The sequence below is a fragment of the Heterodontus francisci genome, chromosome 12 (assembly GCF_036365525.1).
Source record: "Heterodontus francisci isolate sHetFra1 chromosome 12, sHetFra1.hap1, whole genome shotgun sequence".
Taxonomy (NCBI): Eukaryota; Metazoa; Chordata; class Chondrichthyes; order Heterodontiformes; family Heterodontidae; genus Heterodontus; species Heterodontus francisci.
In genome coordinates this window covers 83,410,158-83,420,304 of record NC_090382.1, presented here as the reverse complement: position 1 = coordinate 83,420,304, position 10,147 = coordinate 83,410,158, and the positions used below count along the sequence as shown (strand labels likewise).

Genomic DNA, 10,147 nt, shown 5'->3' with positions numbered 1-10,147 from the left:
TTTCACTGTGGTTCTTCAGCTGCATACATTTTTCACACCTAAGTACTGGTAAAGCAATTGATTTGAGAGGATGTGGAATGAACGCAAATTGCTTTCCCACTTATTTCTGAGTGTTATAATGTGGGCCTTATATTACTAGCTATTAATGGAAGTTCACTGAGAACTTTATCGATGAAACAATTACAACTCAAGCCATAATCCCTCTCCCATAGTGAAACCAATTCATTTGCGACTTTTAGCGAATAGGCCTTAACAGCCCCGACTATTTCGAACCCACGCCACTGTTCTGGCAACTCTCACTGTTGCCAATGGGCAGATCTTACCGCTGCGAACTGAGCAGCCATCAATCTGAAGCTTGGGAGGTCCCGCGCCAGCAACCGTCGGCTCCAGACTCGTGGCAAACGGTTGTTGCAAAGAAGCAGGTGGCGTTGGCGATGTCACAGATAGAGAGCGCGCGTGCGCGTTAGCCTTGGTGAAGTCACAGAGAGAGCGCGCGCGCCAACAGATGGCCTTGGTGATGTCATAGAGAGAGCGCGTGCGCGTGGCAGCCTTGGCGATGCCACAGAGTGAAAGCGCGCCAGGTAGGCGGAGCTGGTGCAGGACTGGTGGTGAGTATTGAAGGTGTGAGGAGCCATCTTAAGTGCTGAAATCCATTTGTAAAGGACTAGATTCCGCTTCCCTTTCAGTAGCTCTGGCTTGGAAAATGAACAGAATTGTTTTTATTGGTAATACATTTGTTTGTGAAGGTGGATGGTTTGACTGAACCTTGCTTGCCAAAGTGTCATTGAAATGGTTGTAAAACCGTATCAAGTCTTGCCTGGTTTTGGGCCCTGTGCCGTTCAGCCTCGGATAATTTGAGCTTCGCAGCACGGCGCCTGAAGAAGAAAGTGCAGCTGGCTCATCGTTTTAGCAGTATGAGTTTATCAGGAGGGGGCTGAATGGGACTGCGGTTCTTTATTCTTAAACAACAGTTGATGGGTGATCTAATAGGGCCCTTTACGTTCATGCAAGGGTTTGATTAGGTAGATTTAGAGAAGAGCGAGAGCAAAACTAGGGGTCATCAACGAATGCAATAGGAATTCAGGAGAACCGTCTTTACTTAGGCTAGAATGTGGAACTTAAAACCACAAGTAGTACTTGAGGCAACTAACATTGCTGCATTCAAGGGGAAACTAGATATGCACGTGAGGGAGCAAGGAATAGAAAGAAATACTGATAGGATGAGATGAATAGGGGTGGGAGGACACTAGTGTGGAGCATAAATTCTGGTATGGACTAGTTGGGATGAATGGCCCGTTTCTGTGCTGTAGATTGTTTAATCTCAATTAAATTTTGCAGTTACCACACTCTTCACAAACCTGATTTAATGGCTCCAAATTAATTATGTTTAGAGCTTGTATTAGAATGTTTCTTTAAAAGGCACAAATTTACAGAATTGATTTTCCTTTTTGTATGCCACTTCAAATAAACTTTTAAAAGTGTATTTCTATTAAAAGCTGCCAGCTACATTAATAGTGCAGAAAAACATTTTTTTAATGCCCTGTAAAACTGACTTTTAAGAAGACATGCATGATAAAATTATGAATGAGCTGAATGTTGTTTACAGTTGGCTGTGACTTTGGGAAAGAGACACAAAGTCAGCAAGGGAACAGAATAAGCACACTGCAAAGAATAAAAATTCCTTTCATATTGCAACTAGCTACTGTAAAATATAATAGTGTAGTTACACAAAGCTGAAAAACTTTTTAAAAATCATATTTCCAGTGGCAATGAAATGAAAGCAGAAATGGAAGTAGAAGAATAATTAAACAACTACCTAACACTAAGGCTCAGTTTGATGGACCAATGAGGCTGAAATAGGCAATTGGAATCATGCCATTGGAATCTGAGTGCAAAAAAATTATGTGGCTTAAAAGATTGTAGATTTTTGGGCTTAATTGGGTTAGCCTTTGAAACTATAATATGCTCAAGGCTCCCTGATCTTTTCATGTTCATCTTTCTCTTTAAATGACTGCACTAAGCCGACCAACTCCTGGTCCTCAAATGCGAGTATATGCCAGAAGTGCTTGTTGGGGGTTTCTGAAGATTGCAATCACATTTTCAAATGCAGCAGGAAAGAGTCATGTTGTTTTAATTACAAATTATTTTTAAAGAGTATTTTTAATTTGTTCTGACTGAGATCCGCATAGTGTGTTCTATTTCTTTAATGCATTTTTGTAGCAAAGTGTAAGTCATCTTAAAAATTGAAAATCTAGCCTGATTACAGGGTAGTAAAAATGTGCCTGATGTGCATGAATGGTGGTTAAATAAATTGAAATTTTACATTTACCGACTCCAAGAAGAAATATACTGGTTTGAGTTTGGCGTATTCTTGATCCGATAGTTTCCGTTGATTTATACTAATTTATGTCCATTTGAGTTTGGCTGTGTTCTAATACACTTGGAACAATACTTGGGTGTTTTTTGCCACTGGCTAGATCAGTGCAGCTTTGACCACAATTTAGGGTGCAACTTCTAGGTTATGCCCATGGAGGAAACTAACTATCTGCCATTAGGGGTGGTGGATGGAGGGTTAAGGGTGAGATGAATGACAGCAGACCAAGGGGAGGATAAAGGATTTGAGCAATTAGTTCAAAGGGGAAGAGGTAGGGCTACTGTTGGGAGAGCATTGAAGGAAAAAGTATGGGTGGTGTTAAAGTGGAGGGATAGGTGACATGATGGGTGGGAAGCATGAGAAAATGGGAAGGAAGTCACTGAGGGATACCTCTTCCTAGCAACTGCCAGCTTAATACAGATGATTGTGACTCCTTTCTCACCACCTCTTATCTGAAAGGAAAAAGGACAGAGAAACAGAGTTAAAAGTAGAAGAAATGAAATAGACAAAAAGAACTAGAGATAGGAAGAGAAATAGCAACACAAACAGTAGAGACAGGTAAGAAAGACCACATTCTCAGATTTGCAATGTACAACATCAAGGAAGATTAGCAATATATTAACTATTTTGAGCTGTTTGCATGGTAAATTATTTTTTATAATGGGAATTGGTTGTGTGTTTGTCATACTATAATTACACCCAGTGAAATATCACTGCAGCATCATTGGTGGGAAAGTGTACTTCCAATGTGGCAAGGTTAGATAGGCAGTAGCCATTCCAAAGGTGGGCATGGGAATTCAGTTCCTTCCTGGCTACCTTGTAACCCTCTAGAGCCCTGTCTGATCCTTGCTTCCTCAACCTTAAGTAAGCTTCCTTCTTCCTCGTGACTAGCTGTTCCACATCTCTTGTCATCCAAGGTTCCTTCACCCTACCATCCCTTCCTTGCCTCATCGGGACAAACCTATCCAGCAGTCGCAGCAAGTGCTCCCTAAACAACCTCCACATTTCTGTCGTGCATTTCCCTGAGAACATCTGTTCCCAATTTATGCTCCCCAGTTCCTGCCTAATAGCATTGTAATTTTCCCATCCCCCAATTAAATATTTTCCCATCCCCCAATTAAATATTTTCCCATCCCCCAATTAAATATTTTCCCATCCCCCAATTAAATATTTTCCCATCCCGTCTGCTCCTATCCCTCTCCATGACTATAGTAAAGGTCAGGGAGTTGTGATCACTATCACCGAAATGCTCTCCCACCGAGAGATCTGCCACCTGGCCTGGTTCGTTGCCAAGCACCAAATCCAACATAGCCTCCCCTCTAGTCGGCCTACCTACATATTGAGTCAGGAAACCTTCCTGGACACACCTGACAAAAACTGCTCCATCCAAACTATTTGCACTAAGGAGGTTCCAATCAATATTAGGGAAGTTGAAGTCACCCATGACAACAACCCTGTTAATTCTGCACCTTTCCAAAATCTGCCTCCCAATCTGTTCCTCCGTGTCTCTGTTGCTATTGGAGGGGTCTATAGAAAACTCCCAGTAAAGTGACTGCTCCTTTCCTGTTTCTGACTTCCACCCATACTGACTCAGTAGACAAACCCTCTTCGACGACCTCCCTTTCTGCAGCTGTGATACTATCCCTGATTAGCAATGCTACTCCCCCACCTCTTTTACCTCCCTTCCTATTCCTTTTGAAACATCTAAACCCCGGAACATCCAACATCCATTCCTGCCCCTTTGATATCCAAGTCTCCGTAATGGCCACAAATGTTGTTTCTATCTTCATAGTGTTTAAGAATTAAATCTAATTAAAGAGTTAATTTGTTGATTTAAAGACACCTGGTTTGCTTAGCCTCATTCAGGGGTTAATAGTACAATTTGGCTGGGTCTTTAATATGGAAAATTTTAAATGATATGTTAATTCAATCCAGTTGCTCCATAGATTGCCTAACAATGCGTTTCTCCCACTGCAATCAGAATCGTATATTTTGATTGGGGGCTTTGATTGGAGCGGTTGGTCGTAACACAAGGAAAGGCTGAAACAAAATTTACAATGAAAACCAGAAGTGTGATGAAATAAGATTTTAAATACAGAAATCTTACTTAAGATTTAAAGATTTATGGCAAACATGGTTTAAAGGGAAGATCAATAATAGTGCAAGATTTTAGATCTCAAGCAGCAGCATCTCTTTAGTTGTATTTAAACACCATACTCATTCACCATGGAAATATATTTTAGGGAAAATAATCCCTGATCCTATTACTTGATGTTGCATAGAATACTTGGAATGCTGACAGATGGAAAGATTTATAGGAGAGCATATTCAAGCCTTGTGAAGATCTAGATTTACACATTGACTGTTGGCCTCATACTAGAGTCCTGTCAGCACAGCGGAATAGCACACACTCAATACAGTCCAAGGAATAGAACCCATAGCAATAATGATCATAGCAGTAATCCCAAGGAGGAGTGAATTTTCTTGGGAACATGACCAGATGGTTTGCTTTAGTGGCATTGGTTTAGGGATAAATGTTTGCTAGGACACCAGGGAAACTCAGCAACTCTTCGAATAGTGCCTTGAAATCTTTGTCTATTTGAAAGGGCAGCTGAGGCCTAGGTTTAAAGGCCACATCTTTGCGCTCCTTCAGTACTGCACTAGAATAGCAGGTGCATTAGAACTCTGGTCAACACCTTGGCACTCCCTAGCCAACAGTATTGTGGGAGCACCTTCACATTGACTGCAGCAGCTCAAAAAGAAAACCCACCACTCTTCAAAGGCACCTATGGATGGGGAATAAATATAGGCCTTACCAGCTGTTTATATCCTGAGAATGAATTTTTTTAAATGTCACATCTGAAAGATAGCACCTCCAACAGTTTGGTACTGCACTTAAATGTCAGCCGAAGTTAAGTGCTCAAGTCTCTGAAGTGGGGTTTAACTTCATGTCCATATGACTGAGGCAAGAGTGACACCCTGAGCCAAAACTGGCACTCTTTATTGTACAAGAACTCATGAGACCACATAACCAGTAGATGGCCTAAGATTTCATGCTATACCATGCTCCCATTAATCTCTTCTACATTTGCTGCTCACCTAGGTGAAGCTCTCACACAAACCTACAAGCCTTCATTGCAGCACGTGCATGTCCATATGAATAAAACATATGTTGAAGGTGCAGTGTACAATTTGAAGCCTTGCCATGCTCCTATCTTCTAAGGGCATCAAGTCTCAAGTCATTGCAATGCAGGATTATCACCTCAACCATACTCAAATTGACCTATTATCCTATTCCTTATTTCTATTCAGCGACCTCCTACAGATGCTGCCTGACGTCCTGTTTGAAAGTTGGGAACATATCTGTGCATGTGCTCCTGAAATTACACATTGCGACACTACTTTTATGCACTCTTCTTGTACAAGAAACTGGAAACCACTCCCTGACCAAGCATAGGTATTGAAGGCACATCTCTGACAAGCTGAAGTACCTCCAGTGGGTTCAGACCCATACACTTGAGTAATTACAAGTTTATAGTCATCTGCCCTCCAAACAGGACTGATTCCCAGAGGAATGCCTATTGTAACACTAATATTAAGCTTCCTGGAAAGCTGTAAAATAAACCAACTCTTTTATATAAAAAAAAAATGTATTTAATTGCATGCATAAAAGCCCCAGAACCAAAAATGCGATGACATGATGAACATTCCTGAACTAACTGTTACGATTAGGTGAGGAGGGGTTGAAAGGCTCCCCTCTTGTCCCCCTCCTTGTTTGACCACAGCAGGGGGTTTTTTTTAAACAGTGGATGTGCTTACCAATTCAGTGAGTGTTTAACCCTCTATGTGCGTTCATAAAAAAAAACAATCAGAAAGGTTTTCTTTAGTTTAACCAAGAAAGGGGTTAGTTTGTTGTGTTTAAAATCAAAACCCGATCTAAGTAAAAATAATAAACCATGCTCCAACTTTCTCTCTCTCTCACGCTCACATACACACATAGGTTACAGAGTGATTAAGAATAGATTGGTTGGATTACAGTACAGAACAAATAAAAAATATTATACAGTCTGTGGAGTCTGGTAATTCAGTTGTCTTCAAGATGAATTCATTGTCCTGAAGTTCCTGGCTGGTAGATGTGACCACCTGGTCCAGGGTTTTTAAGGAGACACTGATATAGATGGCTTTCTCCCCGGAGTCTCTGTCTGCAGCAATGATAGACTTGCATGGTTTGAAACTGGGGTCCTGCGCTGATTAGCACTCAAAGCTTGTCTGCTGTGTCCAAAAGAAACTCCAAGTTTTTACACAGTTGGACAGAATGTCACATGATTGTCTTGGTGTATTCTCTTTTTCAGTTTAATATGATCCAAGTCTAAGAATTTCAATCTCTCTCAGGTCTTATTGTTTCAATATTTATCCCCTGGGGGTTCGTCTCCACTAATGCTATGCTCCAAGATGGCTTTGACAGTCTCGCTAATGAAAGTGATACCAGGTAGTGTTGGATCTCAATTTTCCTGTTCTCATTGGTTACACCAAAAAGAGACGAAGTCCGACTGTAGCTTTAAGAAACTTTATTGAAGTACTTAGTGGTTACATCATCAGCAAAGCGTACAACAACAACACCTGGGCTTTCCTCCCTCTTCTTCCGTGCTGGAGGAGGGAATTCAAGCCTTTCTTATAGTTCTTCTTACAAATCAGTGACACCCCCTTTATGTTCCCAATTGGTTTACAAACTCTGCAGTTTCTTGGTGTTATGGCCTGATTGGGGCACTGCCTTGTCACCTCCCTCAAGCAGTTTCTTATTCCCCTATCTCATGGGAATGTCGGGCTGATTTGTCATACAAAGGGTTAGTCTTCAGTATCTGCAGCTGTCCTACTAGCCTTAGCTGGTACTGATTTCTACTGATAAGCTGTCTGTGCATCCCTACAGCTACGAAGCTTATTCTGATAAACTGTCCCTCCCTGCAGCACTGAATAGGCTACTATGAATTTCTGATGAGCGGTCTGCAGAAGCTCTAAAGCTATGAAGTCATTACTGATGAGCTGTCTCTGCAGCTACAAAGCTAGCTTGTTAGCAATACATGATTCATTAATTATTTCATCTTAAATGTCCCCATATTAATTTGTTCTTAAAAATTCTGTTCTCACAGTAGCATTCAAACTGATAAAGTCATTGTTCTGAATGAGGGTCGTTCAGACATGCATCTCTATCTTGATACTTTGGAATGTGAGGTATTTCAATGGAAATTGTGGTGGCCATCTTAGTTGAATTAGGATTCCAGCTTTCCTTTTAAAAGTTTAATTTTGGTTTCCCACCAATGCATTAAAAATCATTATTCAGCATAGCACGTTTTCATGACCCCTCCACACCACACGGAATGAAATGTGATGACATGAGCATTTCATTTTCAGCTCATAGGTTTAAAAAAAAAAGAAACTGTACACATACATTCATTCTCAAACACTCACTTGAACTCACGCTGCCACAGCTAGGTTCTGGTTTAATTATCATCTGGGATGATTTTGCATTGAGTTAGCTGATGCCTTGTCCAGAGTCTATCACATTGTTCTTTCCTGCAATATGGGTAATTTTTAAGTGGTAGGATTGCAAAAGCAGGCTCCATTGAAATTGTCTGTAGGTTTTTTTTCCCAAGAAGTATGTGGTGTGCCTTTAAGGCTGGAAAAGGTTCAGTACTGCTTTAAGGCAGCAAACTCCAGGGACTGATTCAAAGAGTGCATTCTGGTTGCCCCGGGATACCGCCACTCAGACTGAGAATCAAAGATACAATGTTGCCGATTGACATTTGAAACGAGCTGAAAAACTGGCTTTTGAGACACAGTTAACAGACACAGACAGACAGCTGGACCAGCATGAATGGAACAGAGATCTCTGATAATTTAAACTGAAGGAAGGGAAGTTAGACTGTGACAATCTTCTATCCCTCAAAAATTCTAAAGCCGTATTGATTCATGAAGAAGTGTTTGCAAGTTGTTAATTGCTGAATTCGTCGCTGGAGAAGAAAAGCATTACTTCAACTGCTGAACTAGACTACGGACTGTTCGACTGTTGAATCACCTTTTTTTCCTTCCCTTTCGGACAGCTGTGAGAGCTTCAAGCAACCTTGGACAGTTCACATTGGAACATTCCACTTCGGCAGGAGTGTAGATCTGCAAGGACATTTATTTTTATTATTTTAAATGTTGTTACGACCAGGTGTGAAAGGTGTCTGGGGGTCTGTTACTATCTTCACCTGGTCGTCTTATAACAGGATTTAATTTTAAACACACTGTTTTGAGCTCCCCCTTTGTGAATCCTTGTTCACAACTTTCCAATTATAAGGCAAAGAAATGAGCACAAACAGGCTTTCTTTAATTTAAAGAAGAAATATGAAATTTATTAAACCTTAAACTTAAACCCTAATCCAGTTAACGCCTACAGATATACAATGCGCCCACGCTAGCACGCACACGCAATACACACCTGCAAATAGGGAGAGAAAAGAGCAGAAGAAAAGATAAGTAGAACAGTTTGAGGCAATATCATGTGACTGTTTCTCCAGCTTGCTGTAGTCCTTGATTGAAGATATTGTCTTACGTTTCGTTGGGGCTCAGTATTCTTCGTAAACTTTGTTCATGTAGGAGATTTTTCTCTCTCTGAGTATACATGTCTTCACGAGATTCAGTTCCGTGGGGAAGAGATGGAGGCAGGCAGACAGGAGAGGAAGTAATTCTTGCTTCAGTTCCAGGAGAGATCTTCACTCCATGAGCACATGGCTTTGTCTGAGTTCAAATCCTTTGTTGGAAATTCAAATTCTCTGCAACAGTCAGTTAGTCATGTGACTAAAACTGCTCTGATCACTTCTGTGTATTGGGGAAGCACTGACTGGGTCCCCATTGTTCCAACACTGCTAGTTTTATACAAATGTCCTAGTCAGGGGCTTGCAATTTTAAATTTTAATGTCCATGTGGCAAAATAATATGTGCCTCAGTCTTGGCAGTTTGGGGGGGAGGGGGGGGAAGTTGCCCGACAATGTTGTTTATATCTTCCTGTTTAAGAATTTAGTTTTTCTAATTAAACAGTTAATTTGTTGATCTAAAGACACCTGGTTTGGTTAGCCTCATTCAGGGGGTTGGTGGATGGTCAGTTGGCTGTGGTTTTCTTTGATTTGGAAAGTTTAAAATATGTTAGGCGATCAGTGGAGGGGCAGGACTGAATCAACAGTGCATTTCTCCTGCCACAGTCAGAATCATATATTTTGATTGGGGGCTTTGTCTTGAATGGTCAGTCATAACACCTTGCATTTTGATTTTTGAATTTCTCCACAAAGGTTAAGGGATTATGGTCAGTATAGACCATAGTCTCCCTATTTTGGACATAGCTCTCCAGCACTTTGAAGTCCAACAACATTCCCAGCATTTCCTTTTCCGCAGTGGAATACCTCTTTTGGTTTAATTTTTTGGAGAAGTACCCAACTTGTCTCTCAATGCCTGACTCATCAACTTGGAGCAGGACGGCACCTATCCCGAAGTCACTAGCATCAACTGCCAATTTAAACGGTTTATTAAAATTCAGAGCTGTGAGCACTGGTTTATTGGTTAAGATGGCTTTTAGCCCCTCGAAAGCTGTTTGGCACCTCTCTGACCGCACTGCCTTTGCCCTTTTCTGCAGGAAGTCTGTCAGTGGGCAGCTGTAGTGCTGAAGTTTGGGACTAACTTGCAGTAAAACCCACACATCCCCAAAAATTGCATTATTTTCTGTTTGGTCCTGGGGACAGG

At 41.1% G+C, this 10,147-nt stretch overlaps 1 protein-coding gene across 1 annotated transcript in view; it reads left to right on the top strand.

Moving 5' to 3' along the window:
• The first annotated feature begins 566 nt into the window (after positions 1-566).
• LOC137375638 (uncharacterized) overlaps positions 567-10,147 on the top strand; it is a 106,978-nt gene continuing 97,397 nt past the window's right edge. Inside the window, exon 1 of the mRNA XM_068043020.1 lies at positions 567-608. The gene's annotated coding sequence lies outside the window, so the exon portion shown is untranslated. The remainder of the gene's footprint in view (positions 609-10,147) is intronic.